Raw genomic sequence first — 25698 nt, 5'->3', positions numbered from 1 at the left:
CACGATGCACCGTCCCCCTAGGAACTGCCCCCTTGCAGCTCTTGGGGCCACTCTTGTGTAAATATTCCACTTTCCTCATGGGATGGATTGGGACCGACATTCCCAAGAACCTCCTGGGGCAGCCGGTTCTGAGCTGATTCCAAACATGGCATCATTTCCTTAAGACTCCGAGGTTACTTTTCTTTTTCGTGTTGTTGCTCTGTATATACTTACTGTGCTTTCTCCTTTTTCCCCGATAGCCTCCAGACAAATGAGCAGAGCTGGGTACAGAAGGGGGACATATTGCAATTGATCACCTCAGTCCGTAAGTAATTTCCCAACATTTCAAGGATGAGACTTTTCTTTGCTGTTTAATGCTGCTTTAGAATTGCTTTAAGCCTGTGTGCGTGGCCGACACTATCTAAGAAGCTGCAGCTGCCTTGACTTAACACTGGTTTTGTTTTGGGAGGAGCAGATACTGTGTCAGTTCCTTTTATCCAAAGCGGTTACTTCTGCTCACAGGCCGCGTTCCCCCTTTTAGCAAAACTGCTGCAATTCTGCCCAGTACCTGCTCTAGGCTGCAGCAATAAACACAAAAGCTGTTGCCACAAAACGTAGCAATGTGTCACGCAGAGCTTCCCCCTAGGGTTAGAAGAGCAAAGGGCTCCTCTGTCCCAGCTCGGAGCAGATGTTGTGCTTGAGGAGGAGGAGGAGGGACAAGGTTGAGGGATCTTCTGTGGCGAACGTAGGGGTCACTTGCAGAGGCATGCTGTGAAATTGGGCAAATGAGGAAATTTATTTGGCTTTACTCATGAGCTGGAAAGAGGAAGAGAGAACTCGAAAGTGTTGTCTAGACCGTGGTCAGGATCGCATCTTTTTTTTTTTTTTTTTCGCCCTGAAGAGAAAATCATCATTTCATGGGGAGGTTTTACACATTAAAATATCTTGCGCGCACACTAATGGGCAGTAATAACCAGCCGTCGCTTTATGAGATGTCTAGAAATATTTTAAGCCTGCTTCTGACTTTATCTAATAAATCCTGGTTAATTGGACCATCTTGCTGCAGTGGTGTAGCCACCCCGAAATGGCAATTGCTTCTGTAGGCATCTGGGAGCGGGAGGGATGCTCTGCTTGGGGATGAGGAATGAGGGTGCGGGCAGAGCAGGTGAGAAATACAGCAGATTTGCCCTTTTCCCTGCAAAAAGGGGAACACGAGGCTTGTGCATTGGTGGCTTCTTAGCTTTCCTTAGTTAAGTATAGCAGCAGTGTAGCCTGACGTGCCGGCCAGCCTTGCTTCAGAGGCTGCAGGATTCAGCCTTTGTGCCCGAGTCGGATAATGCGCCAAGTACCGGGGGGGCTCTGCTGGAATTCAGCTGCTGAGCCAACCACGACGACGACCAGTGACACTGGAGGTAGCTGAGAGGTCAGGTGAAGAGCAAACGAAGGTCTTATTGACCAACGGTGCCATCGTGCCCCAGCCTTCATCGACGGATCTGATCCCAATGTGGGTTTAGTCTCAGATCTGCTGACTGCAGCAGCTGGAAGAAGTCGATACCATTGAATTATCTTCCTCCTTGCACATCTTTGAAGCAGGACGCAGTAAGTTGTAGCCCGACAGCTGCTCAGGCTGCAGAGGTTTCCCTGAGGGCAGAATTTGGCCTGCGGAGCATTTCTTGCAGCTGGGAGTGTGTTCTGCAAGCTCAGCATTGACCTTGAGCACCTGAGCGGCGTTGGCAGGCTTGGGAGCTGTGGGAATGAACGCGGGAGACGGGGATTTCGGATTTGGGGTTCCTCTGCAAAGCAGAAGATGGTGATTAAAGCAAGCAGACTGTGCATCTGAATTTATATCGGTAGGAGATAGCTGAGCAAAGGGCTGTTCTTTGCAAAGAGCTGGTGATGTGGTGACATGCTGGAAACAAGATCTTTTTGTGATTGCCATAGTGCAGGCTGAGAAAATAGTGCATTTCAAGGGGATCGTTAACAAGTCATCCTTGTAGCAGACTGTCTCCGTGGCACCACGTGCCTAAAAAACTGACATAGGAATGAATAAGAACATATTTTTGGGAGACTTTTCCCCAAGCGTCACGTGAGGCTTTCTTTGGCAGCAAAGCTATTCTTTCCAGCAGATCCCACAGCTTTTTCCCTCTTGGGATGGATGCGTGTCTGGTTGTGGGAATGGGAAGAGCCCAAAGGCAGCAGGGCTCCTGCTTTGCCATGTGCTTCCCCATCAAAATCCCGCCAGATGAGATTCCTCTCCAACCAAAGCGACTTGGTAACGGCCTGGAGGAAGAACACTTTGCAGAGAACAGCTTCATTAATGGCAAAGAGAGGTAACTGCTGCTTTATGGAATTGCACATGAGCCCCTGAGGTGTGGGAGGCCTGAGGTCCATCCTGTCCCCAGCTGTGGCCTTGGGAAAGGTACTGGAACAGGGTGACTTTTCCTGCTGTGTTACTTCTCCAGAGGAAAAGAAGCCTCCAGGGGCTGGCAGCTGGGGTGCTCTCTGAGCCAGGGAAGGTATTTTTGTAGTAAACAACCCTGGGATATTTTCTCTCATCTATTTATTAAGTTGTTTTTTGAAGCCCCATCTGATTTTGGCCGCTTTCCTGCTGCAAGGCATTTCTCAGTTTAACTACAACCTTGTGCGTTGAACCACCTCCTTTGGTCACTTTGAACCTGCTGCCAACTAGTTTAATTTAATGAACTCCTGCAGAGGGGATTGCTGGCACGTTTGCTATTTTGGGTTCTGTAGATCCCTGCTGTGACCCTCTCGGAGTCTATTTTCAGGTTAAACAGTATAAATCTAATTTAAATGTGGAGAAAGTGCCTGTTTCTTTGGCTGTCCTCTTTCCTTTTGAGAGTGGTGGTGTAGTTCTGGTTTTCCTTCTCTTGAAGGATCTTCAAGTCCTAATGGCAGCTTGAAAGAGCCATGAGGCATTTGAGGACCCATCCTTTTGTCTTGGTTCTTAACTGTGTTATCACCCTGGAAAAAGAAAAGAAAACGAGGATTTTTGTGTGGATTGCAGGACACTTTCTTTGAATAAGAAGTTTCCTTTCTCTGCTGGTTGAGTATGTGCCTCAAGGCTCCTGCTCGCCAAACCTGGAGGATCCCTGTGCGTTCTGTTCTCCCTTCCCCATCAGGAATTGGTTCTGATTTGGGTATAAAAAGCCCGTTTTTGTTTTTCTGCTTGCATTTCTGCTTGAGTTGCGTGGTCTTTGCTCAGTGCTCTTCCATCGTGGGTGCTGAAGCAGCGACACGAGGCTCTTCGGGAGGCAGATGAGCTCCAAGTCTTGCTGCAAGACAAGAAGATTCCCATTGTAAAGCGGGATGCAGCTTTTCCACCCCAAAGGCCTTGCGTTGGAGAGGCCCCTGGGAACGGTCCTGGGAAGCCCAAGCGAAATCCTCCCGGCTTTGGCCCAAGCGGGGAAGTTTCCCGGTGCTCCGATCCCCGAAGGCCCCGGCATGCCGTGGAAGGCAAGGATTTACGTTGTGGAATTGTCCTGTCCTTGCCCCGCAGAGTAATTGACTGCGGATTAGGGGGAAAACGTGGCTGAACAGTCGCGTTTGGGGTTATAAAGTCCTCTCGAAAAGGCAGCAAGTGCAGGGAGGTGGCTCCTCCATCAGCCCCTATTGATGAAGCAGCTGTTTCTGCTCAGAAAACCTTGATCCTTCCTCCTTGAAGCTCTTTCCTCCTCCTGCTGTGACTCAAAGGAGGAAGAGCAGGAATCAGTGGTGCTTCTAGCTAAGATTATGACAAGAATAATAAAATTTTCCCTTCTGGAAGTGTGGTTTTTGGCTCCCTATGCGCAGCGGGGTTCGAGCACGTGCAGGTCGGGATATTTTCTTGCTAATGGCTGGAAGCTGCTTGTTTCTTAGGGGCCCATTGCTGGCAAAATGATGCTTAAAATTTAGACCAAAGTGTTCTAAACCAATAGAAACCTCTGAGCTCATGCGGTCCATCCTCCTGCTCAAGCAGGGTCACCTCCAACAGGTTGTCCACGATGTGTCCAGATGCTTCTGAGCATCTCCAAGGGTGCAGACCCCCCAACCTGGCCCTTGTTGGCCCTCCTAAGAGATATCTGTAGGATGCTACTGGCTAATGTTGGATATTATTTCAGTGTTGGAACAAATTTCTTAAATATTTAAAGAAATAGTTTGCATGAAAGCTGCACTCTTGAAGCCATGATTTGAGAAAAGAAAATGGGTCGGAAGTTGGCTACTAGCTGTTAAACACTGAGCTTTGCTTAATAGCCTACAGTATTTGTGCTCTGCCAAAGTTTCTTTAAATACAGCAGAGGCTGAATGGGAAAATCTTCCAGAAATCCCCGATATGCACAGGGAGAAACAGCAACCTGGGAAAACCACCACCTGGAGCTGGTGCTCGGAGATGTTTTCCCTCTTCAGGAGCACGTGGCAATGCAGAGAGTAACTTGGAAAAGTGAGTGATGCAATTGCTGGGTCTATTGCTTTTTATTTTTTATTTTTAAATTCTTCTTACCACTTTTCTTCTCCTCCTGCTGTTAATTCTGAGCAAGTGTTCCCATTAGGCTGTGTCTGTGAAAGGGTCTTTGACGCTGTCCGAGATGGATGATAAGAGAATGAGCAAAAACGAGCACAGAGCAGCATAATTTATAGCACGTGAAGCCACTGTCCTCTGAGCATTAATGAGTGGCGACCCAAAGCCAGGTAAATTGTAGGTTTTTTCCTGTCCTCCCAGCCCTTTGATCTCTCCCCTCTGTGGGCAGCCCGTCCTTCAGCACCATTAGCTCTGTCTCACTTTTGTCTCTGCTCAAAAGTTGAACCACTTTAACTGCAATTGATGTCTGCTCCCGTGGAGTGAACAGAGCTGGGGTGGTATAAAAGCATTTATAACAGCATCGCTCATTCCTGGGCTGGAAGAGGAATAATGGGCATAAGTGAGGTACAGCTTGGTAACCATAAAGCTATCTAAATTTAATGTGCTTGTGCATTATAGCTCAGCCAATATCATGTGTAGCTGGTGCTGGAGGGAAGGGTTTCAGCCTCGTGTTCCCGCTGATCTTTTTGTGCCACTTCTCTTACACATCTGATTACTTCTTTCTCCAGAGATTTGTCTTTGAGCTTGGCTGTCCGAATCAGCTCGGTGTGGCCCCAGGTTTGGGAGCAGAAATCTCCCTTTGCAGCAGCAACGGGATGTTAGATCAGCGTGAAGCCCTGTCCTAGACGACGTCCCATGTCTTGCTTGTCCTTGTCAGTGTTTGCAGGTTATTTGCAGGTAGCTGCTCTGCTTTCCCCCTTGTGATAAGTGCTGTGGGGGGCAACCGTTATAAAAACGCTGCTTCCACATCCCCTTATCCCAGGTTAAAACACTTCTCTTGCAAAGAGCTGCGTTTGCTTCCAAATCGGGCGCATCCGGCCGATGCTGTGCCATGCTTGGCGTGTGCTGGCCAGCTTAAAAATGAAAAATAAAAGCAAATTTGTTTTGCAGTTCCTGGCTGGGTGTTGCTGGCTACTTAATGGAGCTCGCTGGCAGTAAAACGCTCCCTCCCCACGATCTTTCCGGAGTCATTAGAGTCGTTGAAGGATGATCTGGAAGGCTCCTTCGGGAGGGAAGTGGCTGCTCCGCTCAACTGTGGCGCGTTTTTATGGGCACAGCAGCTGCAGAGGGGCCCTGTGCTCCGTCCCCGAGCAGCACGGGGCTGCTTGGGATGCTGAGGGGCAGGCAGGAGGGCCAGGAGCTCTCCCACAAATACATAATTTTGCATATAGCAAAAAAAGACTGCTTTAATTTAAAGGATAGTGCCAATCTGCCAGGATAAAGTTGTATTAGGAGGCCACAGACTCACAGATGGATGCAAGGTGGCACCTGCAAGCTGCCACAACTCTGGATTTGCGTGGGAAGGCCAAAAATGTGCTCTGCTTCTTATCATGAGGCCTTTAGTGACGTTTCCAGATGTTACGGTGATAACATTCTTCAGCGTTGTGTTTTGAGGGGAAAAGCTTTGCTGAGCATAACCTTGGGCAAAGTTTCTTTTTAAAAAGAACCCTGCACACAAAGGAGAGGGGAAGTGATAAAGAGTTGGCAGTCGCACAACTATGGATTTGCGTGGGAAGGCCAAAAATGTGCTCAGCCTCTTATCACGAGGACGGGAATAGCCAGGCCTGGCCCTGCACTGGGCACCTTTAATAACCTCTCGGCATCTACCTCGTGGCGCAGAGTCAGTTTAGCTCAAAAACCAAGGGCACGAGAGGAAATTCTATCCCAAATGTGACAAAAGTGACTTCTCACCCCGTTGTGCTGCAGTTCGGCAGCCGCTGTTCAAACGGTACCGGGTGTCTCCTCCTTCGAGTGCTCTCCATTTCTTCTTACATTTAACGATGCAGTTGGAAAGGAAACTTATTTCCAGCTGAAATAGATGTGGGCTGAGCTGCCCCGAGGGCTTTTCTGAAAGGGGAAGAGCTCCAAACGAGCATATTCTCACGGCAGAATCACCAGCATTGGCCACGTTTGGGTTTATTTTCTCAGCTCATGCTGTGCCCTTGCACACGCTTTTCCCATCCTTGCAGATGTTCTCAGCTACTCTTTGTAGATCCAACAAGCTGACCCTTATCTCAAACCAAAAAAATCCCACGTCCATTCTGCAAATAAGGGATGGATTTTTTTTTTTATGGATGTCTCAAGTATTTTTGACCTCTTTTTTGCTTGCTTTTGCTATACCTGAATAATTTTAGGCCATTATTTCAAGGCCCCTTTACTGCTCACGTGTCCTCCCTGCTTGAACTTGTCGCACTGCATTAACTTAGCATTAACAGCCCTGGATTTCAGCTGCAGCACGTTGCAGAGTGCTATATATTCACCCCCCCGCTGCAAAATAAGGATAAATACCCTGCCAAAGGGGGCTGCGTGGGTTTAATTAATGTTTGCCAAGTGCTTGTGGGTCACATCTTTCATCTGTGAATCTAAAGGCAAGAACATATCCTCGGCGTTCGCACTCAGATTTGCAATTACTCCTCCAGCTGCCACGGGCCGTGCCAAGAAAAATACTCTGCTGTCACCCAGGGTTGTTGATGCCTCGTGGTTAGTTTTGATTTGGATAGTTTCTTTGCCCCTTTATTTTGGACCGTGTCGTTTGGGGGAGGCTTTTCTTTCTTTTAGATACTGCTATAATTTCCTTTAACCACAGTGGTTCCAGGCTGGGTGTTATGTTTTGGCCCCGATTTGGCAGTCTGCTGGTTAGAAAGCAGGGAAATGAATGATAACATTCATTTTATTATTATTATTTATTAATATTATTTATTTTGTGGCAGGTGTGGAATATCAGATTAATTCCTGCCTTTCCTGGACACAAGTCCCCCTGAGTTTATACTGGAGATGCCTGGGCATCAAGACGTTTGCTTTGCTCTCCCAAATACTAATTTATTGCTAACGGGGCTTTGGGAAAGACTTTATGAAACTGATAACACTCAAATTTGGCTTCTGGAAGACTCGCATCAGCCCCTTCCCCTTTGTGGTTCTCCCGTGTCTGGAGCTCAGGGAAACTCATTGGAATTCTGCTTTTCAGGTTCGTTCCTTGGAGGCTGATGGAATTCAGTTGTTACTCAGAATTAGTTTGCCTAAATTTTTGTCTTAATTTCCTTCCCGAGTGAAACGAAGCTAATTTGGAAGAAGGTCACCCCTATGCTGAACGAGCGCGCGCGGGGTACAGTATGGTGGAACTAATTGGCTCTTATTAACGGCTTTTTAGTTAAAATAGAGTAATTTCCACTGAGTGCTCCCGTAGTGAAGGGAGCGCTGGATTTAAGCCCAGGAATTTTTGTTGTTGCCGTAAGGTGTTGACTTGCTCTATCCCATTTTGGCACCGTTGATGTGTCATCGAGGGCTTAGCATCATTTATCAAATGTTTAGTATCATTTATCGCATCTTCCTCCGCGTTTCTCTACGCAGAGCATGTGCCCCACGTTGTCCAACAAAATCTGCCTTTCCCAGCCCTCTGCACGCTGAAGTGCTTAGAGTTTAGGTTTTAAATTGTTTTTCACCAATTAATGGTCTTTTCCAGCACAATGAAGGGGTAAATACGAAAAGCCTCTTATGTACTTTGAGGAAATCACAGCTTCCCTAAAATCCACGGCAGCGATGTTGACCATTTCTGCAAAATGTAAAGGTCTCGAAGATGCTTGAACAATGAAAAATGGGCAAAACCAAATGAAAACTTTGGAAATGGAGAGAGCTCCTCTTCTGTGGCAGTACTGAAGGCTGAATATCTTGCCTAGAACTTGAATCTCAGCTTTCTGGCAAAGTCTGCTTTGCACCTCTCGAATCCACACGTATAAGTCATCCTTCCTGGCAGATGTTCCAGTTCTCCTTGTCAAACCAAGAACTGCAGATAAAGAAGAAAAATAAGCGCTTAGATCTGTGAGTGAAGGGAGAGAGGCTGCTTTTATGGGCCCTTCAAGAAATGAGATTGAAGTGATTTTCCTCATTTCAAGCTGCTGTCTGTTTTCGGGGAGCCTCCGCTTTAGAAATCTCGTTTTTTCTCCAGTTTTCGCTGGGAGGGGAGCACTCGAGCTTGTTCAAACCCGAGCAGATGGCTGCTAGGTAAGTGTCTGAGCAGGGAACACCTGTGTTTCGTCTCAAGCAGCGCAGATGAGAGGGAATTTGGCTCCACGAAAGCACTTGCACATTCTTTTAAAGTTAGACCTTGTTTCTGCCTTCGCGAAATGATCTGTTTTACCTGAAATTCATTACAGAATTTTAATTGTACCAAACAGCTCCAGTACAGAGGACTCGCATAGCTTTAATGTGGATGGGCAGCTTTTTTTTTGGCCTCGAAAATCATCGTTTTGATGATGATTTAAGCCTGTAAGTAAAAAAAGATGAAGTTTGCATCGGATACTTGGCTGCTCAATGCAGCTCTCAGTTGCCACTGCCACTGATAAGGCTCTTCTATCTTGAGGATTAAAACTAAACTATACTGCTCCCTTCCCGGAGTGTTCAAATAATCAATTATTAGATAAAGGATAAATAGCCTGATGAGATACAGCTTAATTAGCCTGATAACTTAATTTGGTATTAATTCCCTTTTTGCATTTAATATGTTTATATTCTCGCCGTTCGCTTTGCTTAGTAACTAGAGTAAATCCAGCTGCAAACCTCTGGGCACTGATTTCCACAGGGGCCTTTGTAGTGAGTGCTCCCCCCTTGTGCTGGAGCATTAAATTAGAGCCAAAAGAGGGAGCCCCTGGCTGGATATTTCTCAAATCTGTTATTCTTTTTAACACACATCAATTCTCATTTTAAAACGCCTCTCATATCCTTCAGCTTTGGAGGAGAGAGAATTTTCTGTGAACAAAAGCAGTGTCTTAAAAAATAGGTTACATTAAATGATACCTCGTTAGCTAGAGGGGTTTTATATCATGGCTAGAACTGGAATACTTTAAAAAATATTATTTCTTCGGGAGAAATCCACAGCAAGTTCTGAACTTGTTTGAGCTTCGTGTTTGAGGCTTGTCAACCAGCTTCTTTGTAGGAGGCCAATATGCAGGAATTGTTTCGGTTAGCATAAATCTGAAAGCTTTTCAGTGAACCTACCCAGAAATTATAGTTATTTAAGTCGATTAAATATCTTTACGTTGCTTGTAGAGCTTCCCAGGTTACGTTACGCTTGCATTGAAGAGAAACTCCAGTGAGTCCTCTGGAAAATCTGTGTTTTCTGAAATGCCTGGTGCAAAATTGAAGAAGGTCCAGGGCTTCCCTGTGAGGAAGTGGGAGTGGAGGCACTTCAGTAGGAGGCAGCTGTATTTTGCATTAAATGGCACGCGGCTGCTTGTCATCAGGCACCTTCACGGCACATTGAGGCTGTTAAGTGCCAAATATAATAAAATCTATGGCCTTGGGGAGCCTGGGGAAAGCTGGAGGTCCTGTCAGCCCTTGAATGTTGATTCCTGTGAGCGTAGGCTGGAGAAGCACCGTGGAAATGATCCCAAATCCCTTGTCTGCTCCTCGAGGTACCCTGGGGAGGTCGCACATCGTCTCTGTGATGGGCAGCTGATGCCACACGAGTGTTTTGAATGGGCAAAACACTCGTTATTTGGGGGTTTTGCCCCCCATTTGAGGACCTGGGTGCATTTTGCAAAGACCTGCCACTGTTTTGCCTTCTGCAAAGGAAAACCAGCAAAAGATCTCTGGCTTTTAGAGTGGATTCAACCTTGAATATCAAGCTTTAGAGAGACAGAAATGAACTCTCCTATCCCGCTTCCTTATTGTAGTTTAACTTATGGGATATATCCCTTTTTATTTTATTTGTTTACTTTTTCCCCTTTTCTTTCCCTTCAACTTTGGCCTTTGGATCTTTCTGGAGCAGAGGGGTGAGGAAGGCTCTGCTGAGAGTGGTCACTATCAACCGAGGGGAGTGTTTTCGATGGGCTTGGAGGAATTTAGTGTAATTTAAACCATTTTGGTGCAATTAAACCTTCTGTTTCCATTCCAGGCCCGCTGGCAGGATGCTCCTTTGAGTCCCCTTTTTGGTGATTTTGGTGTCAGGGTAGGGGGCAGGAGACTTGTGTGGGTGTTGGGGATCCGAGGGTATCGGGATGTTGTTGTCTGGCATTAGCGACGGAATCAGGAGGGTTGGGAAAACCAGGATGAAAGCAGCTTTTGTTCCTTGCCGTGTAGATTATAGTAATGTTGCTATGGCCACAAATCTCTCTCAAACTGTGGCAGCCATTCACGAATCTCCTTTTTTATTACATCCTAACACTGAAAACCAGCGAGGCCGCCAGAAACCTCTCGCAAGGAGATCTCTGCTGCCGACAGCACCACGAGCAGCGTTGGAGGTTGGAGAGAAGGTGACGAAGGTTGTTGCCGTGAGGAGAACCTCTTGCTGCTGCAATTTTGGGATGCTTCTGAGGTTGAAGTAATTAAATTAATCCCAAATACCTAACAGCTCAGCTCTGTCCCGTGCCTGCCTGCTAATTAGCGATTCCGGTCTCCGGGGTAATGGGAACATGAGGACATGGAGCTGTCGGCACGCCAGTCCCGTGAGGTCGTTCCTCTCTGGTCCACAAGTCGTGGCGCTTTCCCAAGGAAACCTCAGGGCCAGGAGAGTTCCTGGTTCCTGGAGCAGTCCCTGGCGCTACCGCAGCATCCGAGCGGCTTTCGGCTTCCCCTCGTGCTGCAGCTTCTTGCTAATTTGACAGCTTAGAGGTGACGTCCGAGCTGGTGACACCAGACACAGCTCTGCGTGCTGAGCTTGCGCCTCAGGTTACTCGCTGCAGGGTCTGATCTGTTGGGTCTGCTCTGTGTCCTTTATGCCAAGATTCCTGTGCTACTCCCTTGGAACAGTATCAAAATATAGCTGGTAAATATCCTGTGTCCTCGTGCGTGCGAGGGGACGGGGCAGGGTTGTTTTTGGACAAGGAACCCTATGGAAACGGCTCCCATCTCTCCGTTCGCGCCGTCGCTGTTTAGCATTCCTGTTACGTGCTCCAGCCCCATCACCTTTAGCTCAGTTGTTCTGAGATTACTTTTCGTAACGAGACGGAGCTTCATTATGTTAATTAGGTTTGAAATTACTGCATTAAATATCCGTAATGGGTATTATCGTGCTGGCCTGGCTGCGTCCTGGGGTTTTGCTATGAAATGAGTCTGGAAGTGAGTGCTTTCTGGCATGGCTGCTGGCTGAACAGGCAGGTTGGGGGTTGAAGAGCCCCTTCAGTTCCCCTCTTAGCGACGCGGTGGCTTCGGTGACCTGCGGAGAAAGCTCTTTGCTCGGAGTGGAGTGGTGGCTCTCAGGCATGGAAGGGGAAGCATCCCTTATTCCCCGTTGTGCTCGTGAAGGAATCAAGGTGTGTAAAAGTATTTGGACCTCCCATTGCAGGACTAAAGCTGAGGAGACAAAGAGCGCTGGATCATCCATTCCAGCTGCACCAACACCGGTCTAGATGATCTGAACATGCTCCCTGCTCCTCTCTGTTGGCGTCGGAGTTGAGGTTTGGTGGTCGTGGCTCTGAGTGGGTCGGAGCTGCCCGTGGTTGCTTGAGTGCTGCTCTCACTGTGGGCACCCAAGCCCATCTGAGCTGTTTCTGAAGAGTGCCCTGAGGGGAAGAGATCTGCAAGGAGGCAGCTGAGGTTGGCAAGGACCTTCTGAGATCACCTGGACCAGCCCCCTGCTCCAGCAGGTCCCCTCGAGCTGCTCACCCAGAACCACATCCCGGCAGGGTTCGAATCTCTGCAAGGCCTCCTTGTCCCCTTCCAGCCCCTGGATAGGTACCCGGAGCTTGTAAAGAAATTCTCCACAGTCTTATGCTCCCGTTTAGATTTAAGGGCAGACTTTGCTGCTGATGGTTTGGAACTAACTTGCTATCTGCAAAAAATCACAAATCACCTTCCCGAGAGGCACCAGAAATCACTAGCTTTTCTCCAGAGTCAAATTTGCTGAAATTTTTGTGCATTAAAAGGAACACCAAGACCAGGCGTCTTCAGCCTGATACTTGGAATGATCCAACTTCCGTCGGGGAACAATTTTAATTTTAATTTGCAAAAACAGACCATAAAATGCACACTCATAAAAACAGTTTGTCCTTTCCAATGTACTAGAAAATGATTCTCATCAGCCTCTCAAGGCACTCGGCCGGCATGTGCTTAAGCTCCGTGGTATATTCAGGAAGAGATAGTTCCTGCCGTTCTTAATACAGGGTCATGCATAAATTTCTGATATGGATCATTTGGGGAAGATGAATATGGAGGAAGCGTTAATAGCAAAGAAGTTGAAGTTGCTGCAGATTTTGCAGCATCTCTTATGTGCTCATGGCCCCTTGGAGACTTGCATCGGATGCTGGTTTTTGCAGCCATTTTTGTACCCGTTTTTATAACCATTTTCTGCAGTCTTACCTGTCTTTAATACATTGCGATGGTTGCAACAGGTTCTCCTTCCTCCAAGGCAGCAGTTGCTTCAGGGATTAGGAGGAAGAGGGAAGGGAAGAGAAAAAAAAAAGGAAGAAAGAAACATAAGATTGCTTTTGGGTAACGTGAAATCCCGATTATGGAAATGCTATTGCACATCCCAACACGTATTCACCTCCTGCCAGCCCGAGCGCCTGCTGAGAGCAGCCCTGCCTGAACACAAGGACGTTTGAACGGGATTTTGCTCCGGATTAACTTGTTCCGACGCCTGTGCGAGATGGTACCTTCCAACCTGGACTTGGGGGTTTTGGTTGTGAATATCCAGCTCCTTTTGCCTCTCCCGAAGGAATGTGCAGCCCTAAGAGGCATCATGCAGCAAAGCAAACTGCAAAGGTGGATGAGGAGCCCTAAGCGGGTACAGGGGCAGGTTTTGTCCCTGTTGGGTACACGGTGGCACTGCTAGGCACGTCCCTGTGAGCCCAACAGACCTCCTAAAATTCTTGGAATGCGTGTAAGTTAAGGTATGATTATTTTCCTAAAGATATATGTATTTTAAGGTAGTTTATAAATGCTAGAGAGCTGTTTTTATTGTGCCTTAATTTGGCATAAGTGATTTTGAAGCTGGATTTTTTGGACTCCAGATGGAGCAAATGGATTCCTGCCCCAGCGGAGAAGATGGGATTTTGGGACAGGGGTCTGGCAAAAGTGTCCCCAGCTGTCCCTGGAAGTGGCTGCTGCTTTTTCGGAGGGGGAGGCTAAAAAAACACACACTTTTTTGCAATTAAAACAAGAAAAAAAGGCAAGCTGAGTGTTTCTTTTAAAAGTTCCTGTGCTGCTGCGCGTCAGAGCAAAGATTTGATGCTTGGCATGTGGTGTCTTGTTAGCAATTCCCATGAAAATCCACCAAATTGGGATCAATTTGGAAACGTTTAGGGGAGTGGGAAAGAAGAGAATTTCAGGTGAAACTTATTTGGAGGAAAAAAAACATCAAAATGAGCAACGAGACTCCCTAGAGATCCCTTTTTCTTGTGGGGCTGGAGAATTTGAAGCCTCTGTGGAGGTTGGTGAGGTTTTTTGGGAGGGCATCTGGATTTATCTGAACTCCTGGACAAATACTTTGGCCGATTTTTCCAGATTTTGGAGCCAGCAAAAATAAAATCTGTGGACTTCACAAAGGTGCTGGAGTCTGTCAGGAATGAAAAAGGCCATGAGAATTCCCAGTCTCATGGTGTAGTCAGGAATATTTAAAGCCGTCTATGGACATGGGAACTAAAGAGCAGGACCGAAGGGTGATTTTTACTTCCAAAAACTGCATTTGTGCAAATATTCCTGGAATAACTCACTTAGCTCTGATATCCGTCTTTTAAAATAGATGTGGGAAAGGCTAGAGAAAAAGCAGGAGAAAGAGCAGGGCAGCGTTTGGAGGGCAGAGAAAACATCCTGACTTGAACTTTTGAAGCCTCAAGTAGCAGCAGCAGCTTGGGAGATGGAGGAGATGGACATTAATCTTGGAATAATCCTTGGAACAAGAGAACAGGAAGGGATGGACTCTTCCCATCGCTTCGGATCAAGTTGATGCCTCTTGGGATGTTTTACTTCCAGGGTTAGGGTAGACAGGATCCATCAGGAGATGGAGACCTCTGCATTTTCCTGACTTGGCAAGAAAATCCCATGGCACAGTTTTGTCCTGGAAGCGAATTGCCCTCGTGAAACCCGGCGAGGGCTCCGCACAGTGAAAGATGTTGCTGGAAGCTCTGCCCCTCAATGGCAGATTTTAATTCCAGTGTTTGCACAACGTTGTTTGCTCAAGCAGAGCCAGCCTGGGGCCTCTCGTGCCTCTGCCAGCCTTTTCCCTTTCCCCTTTTTTCCTCTTTCCAGACCCCTGCAATCCCATCCCGCTGCTGTCTGCAAGCAGATTGCCGGGATAGCTGCTTTTCACGCATTTTTTTAAAGGCTGGGATTAATGTGTTTATTTTTTATTAATGGCAGCTTCCTCAGGGCCAAGGAGCATCGTGCCAGTACCTTAAAAATCCTCCAGCTCTCTGGCTTGCTCCGAGGAAACAAGCCATAAAGGAGCGGGAATAAAACGCGGCGCGCAGTGTCCTCCCCTTCTGCTGACAGCTGCACTTCAGCATCCTCCTGCAACCTTTTAGCAGAGCCAGCTTGTAAAAACAGCTAAAAAAATAGTGATTTGGGGTGGTCGTTCTTCACTTCCAGAGTGTGACACTCAGCACACGAGTGTCCTCCAGCCTCTGCTGCTCCGAGGCCGCGGGAGGACTCGGCCGGCTGCTCCGTGGATTCTCGTGTTTGGAACCGGTGCGGGCGGAGCGGTTTTAGCTGGGATGCTGATGAGCAGCTTCTCTCACACGCTGCCCCGGGCGGTGGGAAACGCGTTTCTTCAGGACACGTGGTTTTGTCTGTGTTTTTGTATCAAACAGGGGAAGAACCCTCGGGATCAGCCAGGGGAGGAAGAGGAGGAAGTGGCGCAGGGCTCATCCCTCCTGGGCTCCCCTAAGCCGTGAAAAATCAGCCACGTCCCCAGCGCCCCCGACCCATTGGGGCCCCTGTTCTTGGCGTCACCAGGTTGCTCCCCGAGCGCCGTGTCCTCCCTGGCTGTCGCGTCCGGAGCGTCTGCTCGGCGCGTGGAAGCGCTTCCAGCAGACTCTGTGCCGGGAGTTTCCTCCCGGAAACCCACCCCTAGGCCGAGCGTGCCGGATTGTGATGAGCTTATGGGATCGTGGCCATCGAGCCGTAATAACTCACTTTAAATTGCCCTTTTTTGAACCTCTTCTCTCCCCAACCTCAGCCGCCTATCTGTACACGTAAAGGGTTTTTCTTTTCCTGCCTCGTTCGAGTGAAACAGTAAATCCCTTCTGATTTATCCCAGAGGAGCCCTCGAGCTCAGCTCCTGTGAGAGCCTGCTGACTTGCAGTTCAGAAGCTCTCGCTTCTTTGAGGCCAGGCTGTGGTCCCCGTCTTGCCTCAAAGCAAAATCAAGTAAGAAAAAATCTTTTATTTTTTCTACCCTTTTAAAACAGAGAAAAAGATGAGCCTGCTGTTTAAGGAAATCAGCCTTACCTGCAGCAGGGTGAATGCCAGCATGCAGAATTTTGGGTTCAGACCTGGTTGGTTAGTGAAGACTTTACTTTTAAGCATCCAGCTTGTTGTTCTGTAAGTGTTTCATAGAGATAAATACTTCCTTTAAAGCAAAGCTGTTGGCTGGCTGAGATCCAGCCTGTGATCCAACATTAAAGCGTTTTCGCTGTTGAATCCACTTCGCAGCCGCCGTGGTTGGGAATGGTAGTTCTGATCCCTAATTTCCTGCAGATTTGCTGATAACGACGTCTGGGGGAGGCTGAGCATTAAGGACCACCTTTGGTGTGCTACATTAAGGCCCAACTTGGGTGTTTGTACATTAAGGACCAGCTTTGGTGTTCGCGTCACCTCGGAACCTCACCGCACACCGGAGCGCTCGGCGCCGCTCCAGTTGCTGCCTTGTTGCCTTGCTGGTGTTTTCAGGAGCCATCCCGGGAAGAAAGCCCTCAAAGATAGGGCAAGGACATCCCAGCTGGACATTTACACCTACTACCTGCGTCTGCTTCTGCGTTTTGTCCTTCCTGCTGCCTGATTCCAGGTCTTCAGAGGTGGCAGCTGAGCTGCTCACGGCCAGCAAGTGGGGAAGGCTCCATTTTAATGAGCATTTCCAATGTTTAATTTCTAGTGTTTAACTCCTAATGTCGTTGCGTGGAGCTGGGCTATGTGTGACCAGCAGCTCTTGCTCATATCGAGTGACCGTCCCCGCGTGCCGGGGGGATCGGGCGTTCCTGGTACCATAAAACACCCGTTGAGCTGCAGGAATGAATGTGGAACATGAGGCACTGTCCTGAGGATGCACCTTGAGACAAGGTACAGACAGCTGACTGTCATATGTATATATGTATAGATATAGAAATAGATATATAGAGATATATATAGTGTAGCCAGCTGAAATTGTGGTTGTTTTCTGGCCTGCATCCAGCCAAAATCTTTTCAGCCCCTGTTATGACACCAGGACAGACCGTGGAGTGACCGTCATCTGTTGCTGCCTGCTTGGTGGAGGGAACCCGCACGCTGACCTCCTGCAAACCTGTGTCCTGAGCCAACAGGAAGGCTGGAAAACATCCCTTTTTTCCCCAAATCTAATTTGAAACGTGATGACTGGGCCGGTCCTTCAGGGCTTCCAGCTCGACGATAAAGAAACTGCAGCGAGTGCTTGGCAGGAGCCGCGGTGCCTAATGCAGATCGGAATCAGGTGCATTAACACGTTTCTGTGGATCTCCAGGGGCTGAGAAGCCTAGGTGTGCTGCTAATTCCTTCCCGGATTTCTTTACCTGATGGTTTATTGCTCTTGGGGGCTTTGTTTGCAGGTCCAGATGTCATCCCCCTGCTCTGGGGGCTCTTCGGCTCCTAGGCAGAAGCAGCTCTAATTCCATCAAGCCTCCGTGAGCGTTTTTGGGCACTCTGGGCAGGAAAACTGGTGTCTTCATGATCGCTTCCTTGTTCTGCCAGGAATCCATGCGTTCCGAGAGGCGCCGCATTGGGAAATGTCGCCTTTGACTGCAAATTCTGCTGCCGCTTCGATAAATGCTGTTTTGGGTTCCCTTCTGCTCTGCTCATTCGTATCATCCCCCACAAAGGTGGAAAGGGCCGTTCTTGTTGCTTCAGCGTCTCCTTTGTGCATGTGCAAGTACTAATCCCTTCCCAACACACTATGGATATTTATATGTTGTTAAATGCTAGTGGCCTGATCATTCCCGAATCCCGCCAGCGCAGGGAACCTTTCCCTAGGTTCATGGGAACATCCGTTCCCCTTTTCACTCCCCTTGGAGAATCCAGCTTGGCTGTAAAGTACTGAAGAGGGCTGTGATTTATGGAGCCCACACCGTTTGCTCTTGGCGTCTTTATTTAATAACAGATTAATAACAGATTTATATTTTTAATAGCAGGAGCGTTTGCCCCGGCAGCGACGAAACTCAGCGCCCCAGATTAGCAGAGACCTTAAAATGACTTTAATAAGGAGCAAGAGGAGCAGAGCATAACTTTGAGGAAGAAATTAATGAAGAAAGGGATGAAATTAATGAACATCAACATTCCGGTTGTTGAGGGAAAGAGGTTGTCCAAGAGGACTCATCTCCTCCCTTAGAGCCTGGGCAAGGAGCCTGGGATGAGCTGCAAAGGGCCGGCACACGAGAGAAAATATCCCCTGTCTTTTTCCTATTTTTAGCCGGTTCCCAAGCGGCTTCCTTGCTTCCAGGGCCCAAATGATCGGCTGTGACGGGGGCGTTTTCCTTGGGGCAGCTGCACATACCGGCGCCCAGCTTGTCTTGACAGGCCTGGAGGTTGTCGCTGCGTTGAGCACCGCTCTGCTCTCCTCGTGCTTTCGCTGTTGTGCTTAAGAACAATTGATTTTCAACCTGATTTTGCACCAAAAAACACCGCAACTGTTCAAGAAACTCTTGGATTGCCTTGTGCTAAAGTGTTGTTTATTTTGCTTCATTTTGTTGGCGGGTGCTGATCTGCTCCTGCTCTGTCGCAACCACTCGTCCGTTGCAGGAATTGGGTAGGTGCTAAGAGCTCGGACGGAGCAAACGCTGCGATTCAGAGGTCGTCCCCTTGGTTTTAGTCCAAAACGCAAGGTGGGAAATGCTGCTTTTTCTGCTTTGCTCCTTCTCTTGCGTGGCGAGAAGAGCAGAACTGGGGCTGCCCCAAGGGAGCAGCGCGGCTTAAGGGCCTCAGGGCATGGAGATGAGCAAGGCAGGATGGCAGAAAAGACCCTTCCGAGGAGAGCAATGGGAAGCAAGAAGTGGGAAGCCGAAAGCAGGCGGGAGGATGCGGGTTGCCGTGTGTGTGGTTGCCCTCCACTGGTTGAGATGAGAACGGTCGCCCTGCGAGAGGGCTTCTTCTTGCCAAGGTCGTCTTTGACTCTCTTTGACTCTTTGGATGGGCCATGAAGACGGTCGAGAACGGGCCAGGTGAAGGGATGGGTTCAGAAGTGGTCGGGCTGCTCTGCTCTTGTCTGCAGAGCCACAGCGGGCACAGGGGACTGCTGAGACCATGAAGCCTGAGGGGCCGTTGCCCCGTGCCAAGGGCCGTGCAGAAGTCGGCGCTGTTGTTAAACACGGCCAAGGTTGCAGAGGGACTTGGAGTCGCGCCCGGGGATGGCAGCAGGCGACTTGGCAAGAGCTGGGACACGAGCCGGGGCGGATTCATCCGAGGCGAAGGCCGAGAGGAGCAACTGGAAACAGACCCGAGTGTTTCGGGAGCAGCAGCGTTGCCTGACGAGGGGCAGGTGCCGACCCCAGATAATCCCAGTCCCTTGTGTTTCGTTGCTCTGCATCAAGAGCAGCAAAACCCGGGAATCAGCAGGGCTGGGATAAGGATGAAGGTGTCGGGCGCTGCTTTGAGACCCTCTCACGGGGTGGGAGCTACAGATTCTGGTCCATGGGGATTTTGGCAAGACCAAAGTCAGAGTCGGCCTAAGGGAAAACGAGACTGAGAGAAGCTTTTGAGTTGGATGAAACTCTGTAGTTCTGCTCTCCAGGAACAACAGAAGAGCCGAGTTCCGTGGTTCCTTTTGGGAACCAGTAGTGAGCTTTTGGAGGGATAAAGGAGTCAAAGCAAACCGAAACAAGACCCCTCTATGTGATACCTAGAATTCAAAGGCAGCACCTGATCCCTTCCTTCTTTTTCCCATTAAAATGCCCAAGCTGGACTGCACACACCTGTGCCACCCTTTAAACGCTGGAAATGTGGAGGGATTTTCAGGAATGCCTGAGCAGTGGCTGAGCACAGAGCTGGGGCAGTGGGAGCCTTAAAAGGAAGGCTCGAAATGTCTCGTAAAAGCCAACCCAGCCCATTTAATCTTACACTGTTAGTCTCATGAATGATTATCACCTCCTGCTGGTATTAAGTCTTATGACACCCCTAAAGTGCCTTGAGGTTGAACGTGAAAGCCCTATATGTGTCTTAATTTAACTGATTTATTCCTCTGTCAAGCTGTAAACATTAGAGGGAAGGAAGCACGTTGTGCTAAGAGACTTTTTCTCCTGTCTCCAGGTCCTCAGTTTAATGAGGAAGTTTTTATTATTGTCATTTTTATACCTCACAGGAAAGACTTTCACCTTCTGTCTTTGGTGTTTCTTATAATCAGAGAATGAATCAGGCAGGGAAGGACTTCTAGGAGTCTTGGGTCCAGCCCCCTGCTCCGAGTAAAGCTAATTGCAGATTTAGATCAGGTTGCTCAGGGCTTTGTCCAGATATTTGAGCCTCTCTCTTGGCTGCTTTTGCATTGCCTTAACCAATAAAACCTTTACAATCACTTGGAGACACTTATGTTTAAATAAAGGGATTAGTTTCCAGCTAAATTTCCTTGTCGGAGTGTTGAAAAAGTGCCTTTTCCCTGCAAACTTGTTGTAGCCAAATGGGCTGTAGCTCCTTGTGAGGAGCTGCCGGGTGATGGGAAGAAACATGGAGTCTCCATGAAGGATAAAATAGAGAGGGATCTGCTGGCTTGAGCAGAGAAAGGAGCATCAGGAAGACCCGTCCTCTCAGCCCACTGCTGCTGCTCATTTTATTGGCCATCCCGAGCCAGTATTTTAACCTTTCCAAGCTTTGCTTTCCCTGCCTGTAATTATTTTCTTTTGGATTATTGAGGGCTGCTTGGTGCTAATGCCTAAAACGCTGTCGAGGTAGGGTGCCAAGCGGATACAAACTGCTTTATTTTTAGCCCCTTTTGAAATCTTGGACTTTTTGTTCTCCCTTTCATCTGTCTGTCTTTTGAATCACACAAAATAGAAATCAGCTCCATCGCAGCTGCTGCTGGGGAAGGAGGGATGAGGCCTGTCCAGCCGGGGTCCTTCCCCACGCTGGATTTCACAGGAACTTCATCTCCTTTAGGCTTCTGAGGAATGAGGGGCTTGCTCTTCATTGATCCAAACAGCTAGGGTTGTTTTCAGGGACACCTTTCAGGTGTCTCTGGGCAAACGGACATGGAGCATCGTGGAAAAGGGAAGGGTTTTGGAAACCCCCGAGTGAGTTTTCTGGCTTTTCTGCTGGGTTCTGCTGCAAACTTGGCCTCCAGTTCCGTTGTTTTTGGTTTGTTACTGGTGTCGGTCCCCTGTGAGCATCATTTGTTGGTTTAATTTGCAGCTTGAATCTCGCGTTAGGAGCTGCCAGGGTTGTCGCTGCATCAGTTGCCAGGGATGATTCCTCCTGAACCAGTGGCGGAAGGGACCGCAACGGGGACGACGACGGAGCTGCAGCTCTGCATCCAGCCCGAGCACATCTGGCAGCCCACACAGCTGGAAGGCTTTTTTTCGCCAACAGCAGGTCAACTTGGGCATGATATGAGACACCTCATGACCACGGTGGAGACAAAGCCAGCACCACCGCTCCTCGGAGAGCTGGAAAAGCCCAGGAAGAAGCCACCGCGCCTGTGATTTAGGAGCCCGTTAGCTCCTTTCTCTCAGCAGAGCCCAGCTGTAATTTCCAAGGTCAGAACGTGCTCTCACCTGGCTGTTCCCGGCTTTCCGTGCAGTGCTCCAAAGCTATTACACAAAATCACCTTGCTGCTCAGGGAAAGCTGATATTAGCTCCATATTAGGACTCTTTCAAAGCTCTTGGTCGTTTACTTGATGGGTTCCTATTGCAGCTCTTGGGCCTCAGGTGGAAAATGGGAGACAAATAGCATCTGATATTGCTTCCTGGCTGCACAGAAAAAGCGAGTGGGCTTTTTGGCACATTTCCTGTTCTCCTAGTTTGCTTTATTATTATTATTATTATTATTATTATTATTATTATTATTATTATTATTATTATTAAAGGTTTCTAGTGAAGCTTTCCCAGGCAAGAAGGCCAATGGGCTGACCCTACAGTGGGATTTATTTTTTCTTTATCCAAACTTCCTGATGTTCCAAGAGTGCTGGGGAGCACTGGGAAAGGGGAGCACGTGATTCCAAAGCAAGCTGAATTCCAAGGCACATTTGGATCTGCTAGGCAACAGCATTGACACGTTTAAATAAATCTGCTGTTGAGTAATATGGAGTGACATATTGGGAGCAATTAAAAAAAAAAGAAACTGAGCACAAATTTGGGAAATGACTGGAACAGAAAGAGAGCATAGATGTTGCAGAAGACCTTGGGTAGAAGACAAGGAGGGCTTCTCTACAAAAGGGGTGCATTGAAGGTCCAGGTTTTCCATCAGGAGCAAGGAGACAACGGGGAGAATGCAAATTTTGGCTAAAATTGTCCATTGGCAGTAGAGGTTTGTACTTCCATGGCGACATTGTTGGTCCCAAGGATTGGGAAGAGTGATTCTTCCGTGTTCAGGGAGCACGGGAGCCCGAGATGGGACATCAGACCCTTGGGGAAGGTAAGAGGGGTCTTTCTGTCCTGGCTTTCTCACTGCTGTCCTCGGGGTCTGCAGGGAGTTGGTCAGAGCTGGGACAACCGAATCCTGTTGTCCCAGTGTCAGGACATGAGGCTGAGCTGGAAGAGGAGGACACAGGCCCAGGTAGGAACAAGCTAATGTTCCTAATGTTCCGTAAATTACGATGATTTATGAGTCTTTTGCACCAAAAGAGCTGAAATTGAGCGTTTGGAAGAAAGGGCTTGGACTAGATGCATCCTTGGTTTGATTCGATTAGGCAATCTTGGGCTTTTATATTATTTCTGTTGGATCCTACAGACCGTGTGGCAGTTTTTCTGGCTATCCTAATGACTTGTTGAAGCTGCTGCCTTCGTGTCTGGCCGTGCAGCACCTTCATGGTGGCTTGGGCCCTTTTTTGGGGAATACTGCCTGTGTTACGGAGCCCTCCAAAGCTCATGTTTGCAGGCAGCTTTCCCAGCTTTGGGAATGTCTCCTTTTCCTTCTGGCTGGGTGTTTAGCCTGGACAGGAGCAGCCCTGGTGCAATAGCCACCTCCAACTCCAGGCACCTGGTTACACCATTAAGCAGCAGTGGTGATTCGTTCTCGTCCTGCTTTCATAAAACAGGGATAACTCCTTGGAAACAACCCGGGGGGACATTCCCTGTTCATTAGGCTCTCTCAGCATCTAGCACACAAATGATTCCCAAGGTTGGGATAAGTACCCACTGTTCCTGCTTGGAGAACAAATCCCGTTTTCCTCCATATGAGGACAACGCTGACGGGAACCACAGCAAGCGTCATCCTCGGCGTGAGATGAAGATGAAGGCTCTCTCAGTGGGTCTCAACACACCTGGGATAAATTCTTCCCAAGGGATCAGGCTTCAAGGCAGGAGGGACAAGGAGAAGCTGGGTAACCCGTGGCCCTTGGTGGCAGGAGGACGGGAGAACCCGGCCGAGGGACGGAGAAGGTGGCATGGAAAGAAAAGGCAAGGAAAAGGATCTCAGCAGCTGCGTTTTGGGTGGCTGCTGCTGCCTCCTGCAGCTGTTCATTAGAAATTCTGTTTATGCCACGGGGAGCTGTGGAGTCTCTGAAGCTGACACAGTTTTAATAGACAAAGACATTTTGAGTGCAGCACATCTGTTCGGGGATGCTGAGGAGCTGCCTCCCTGCTGCAGCGCCGCTGGCTGAAGGATTTTTGGGGCTTTTTTAATTTGAAATCTTTCCTTTTTAGCGAAAAAGCCCCCCTGATTTTGGAGGCCAGAAGAAGTGCTGTGCTGGCTTGTTAAGTTTGCAGCCACTCAGCAAGCTGGCCCTAACGTCCCTGTGTTGCCTGCTGCAAGATTTAGCAGAATCACCTTTGCTTTTGCAGGATCCCCAAGTGAGAAGTCCCCTGCAAGGGGACAAGTTTGGTGAGGAATATATTGCCCAGCACTAGGGAATGCAAAAAGTGCAAACCTGGGATCACACTTAGGCTTCCTGGAACGTGGTGGGGCTGCTCCCTGCGGAGCCCCAGGAGCTGAATTAGTGATATAATAAGAGAGAAATAGTGTGTATTGAAATTTGATCAAGCTTGAGAATCGTTCTGTTAAGTTTCTTCTTTTCGCGTGAAGTTTCTTCTTTTTCCATGAAGTTTCTTCTCTTTCCATGAAGTTTCAGGTGTTGCCAAACACATGAACATGTGAGGAAGGAGCAGGAGAACCTGAGCATTGGCCTCATGCTTAACTAATGCTGGGTCTGATCAACGCTCGGTCTGGTCTAATTGGACCTTGGAAGGTCTAATTCCTTCCTTGCATGGGCCCAGATCCTCTTATTTCTCTTCCCCAGCACCTCTCTTGCTGCGTTCTGCTTAATGAAGGCCTAATTAGTCTTTCATGCTCATGCAGTGGTGGCTCGAGCCCATTTTTCTGGATAAAGGTGGGACAGCTTTAAAGAAACCCAGCAGAGACCCAGATATTGGAGCCACGGTGTCGTGTGCCTGGGGGCGCAGCAGAAATTCATTTAATTGGGACTCTGCGACTCGAGAGCGTGGAAATGAGAAAGCAGCTCTTGCCCGTAGGCCCCTGGTTCGCTCTCGTCCGAATAAATTGAGTCCTGGCACAACTCTGTTCACGTGCTTGAGTTTCCAGCCCGCTCTGCAACGAGCTGCGTCGCCTGCAGATCCTCCTGCCCTGTAAGGACGATCCCGATGCGCCCGGTAACGCGGTGACCGGGCTCCATCCATGGAGCTGCCTCCTCTCAGGTGATGGTGAAGGTTTTCCAACAGGTGTAGAAGGCCGTGAGGTTGCAAAGGAGGCCGTGGGGTGCTGCTCTCCAGTCCCAGGCAGCACCTAGCGCTTGGTTTTGCCTCCAGACACGTCTTGTCTGTTAATTCCAGCGAGGTAAAAGCCAAGTGAACCCTCCTCTCCTCCCACACTGCATTTATCCCTTCCAGCCCTCGGCAGGTCGGCCGTGCTCGTCTGAGCTCGTCCTCCTCTCTCCCTGCCTCTTTATTTAGCCTAAGCATAAAGGTTTACGCTTTTCTAAAAATTGTGCTTTTTATGTGTTTTTATTTGTAGTGCTGGGGAAGAAGAGACTTGGCAATAGGAACCGGCCATCGAGACGGGACGGATCAATCCAAGGAGCCGCTGAGGCGCTTCCCACCAGCCTGGGCCACCGATCCGGAGGGAGAGCGCGCGGGACACAGGTGGGTGCCTTGGCTCCAAGGACCAGGGAATGCTCAGGAGTGGGACAAGCGGCTCGGCCACCACCAGCCCAGTGACTAACACGGCCTCCTCTTCCCACGCTGCTTTTTGGGACCTGGGGCAATCAGCAGCCTTTCACCCCAGGGCTGCTAATTGCTCCTGAATCCGACACTGCTAAAACTGCAGTTTGGGGCTGGGTTGGGTTTTTTTTTTATTTCTACTAATGTGTTACAAGTGCAGACTCTGTGTAGTTGATGAAGGATAAAGTCCTGGTAAGGAAGAAGGATTTAGAAGAGTGGCTGAAGTGCTTTCTTTATCACCAGCCCATATTTCATCCTGGCAGCCGATGCTTTTAAGCGATCCCAAGCTGGATCATTTCCAACCCTTCCGCAGCCTCCGCTGGCCTCTCCTGTGCGGTCGCTTCCGAGCGTCCCGCTTCGGAGCATACGGAGTTTTCTAAATTCCTGGCACACATTCTTGGGTCAGGAGGGGCGAGTTTGTCCTGCGTCGGCTGAAGCTGGAAGGAGCAGAGTTGTCCCTGGAAGGATTAGGTGGTGGAGCAGCTCCAGAGGATGGTGTGCAGGGGGGTAGCTCAGATTTAGCCTTTCAGGGACCGCCCCGTTGCCATTTTAGGGAGGCCAGTTTGCCTTTTCAGCACTGTTTTGCACGTGCAAAGGGGGAGGCAGCTAAAACGGAACAAGACTAAGATGCAGGCTAAACAGTTCTCTCTGCCACTGAGAAACAGCTCAGTT

The 25698-nt window shown here is 48.8% G+C and overlaps 1 long non-coding RNA gene across 1 annotated transcript in view; it reads left to right on the top strand.

The window, feature by feature from the left end:
• The window catches only part of LOC148592588 (uncharacterized), a 35839-nt gene extending 10972 nt beyond the window's left edge, over positions 1-24867 (top strand). The window contains exons 2-3 of the long non-coding RNA XR_015913916.1: positions 240-304; positions 24821-24867. This is a non-coding gene — a long non-coding RNA (uncharacterized LOC148592588). The remainder of the gene's footprint in view (positions 1-239; positions 305-24820) is intronic.
• Positions 24868-25698: the final 831 nt, after the last annotated feature.

Source organism: Tinamus guttatus, unplaced genomic scaffold, assembly GCF_059628265.1.
Source record: "Tinamus guttatus ecotype Peru unplaced genomic scaffold, ASM5962826v1 Tinamus_guttatus_pri_ptg000548l, whole genome shotgun sequence".
Taxonomy (NCBI): Eukaryota; Metazoa; Chordata; class Aves; order Tinamiformes; family Tinamidae; genus Tinamus; species Tinamus guttatus.
The sequence above is the reverse complement of the archived record's forward strand: the minus strand, read 5'-3'. Positions and strand labels throughout refer to the sequence as shown.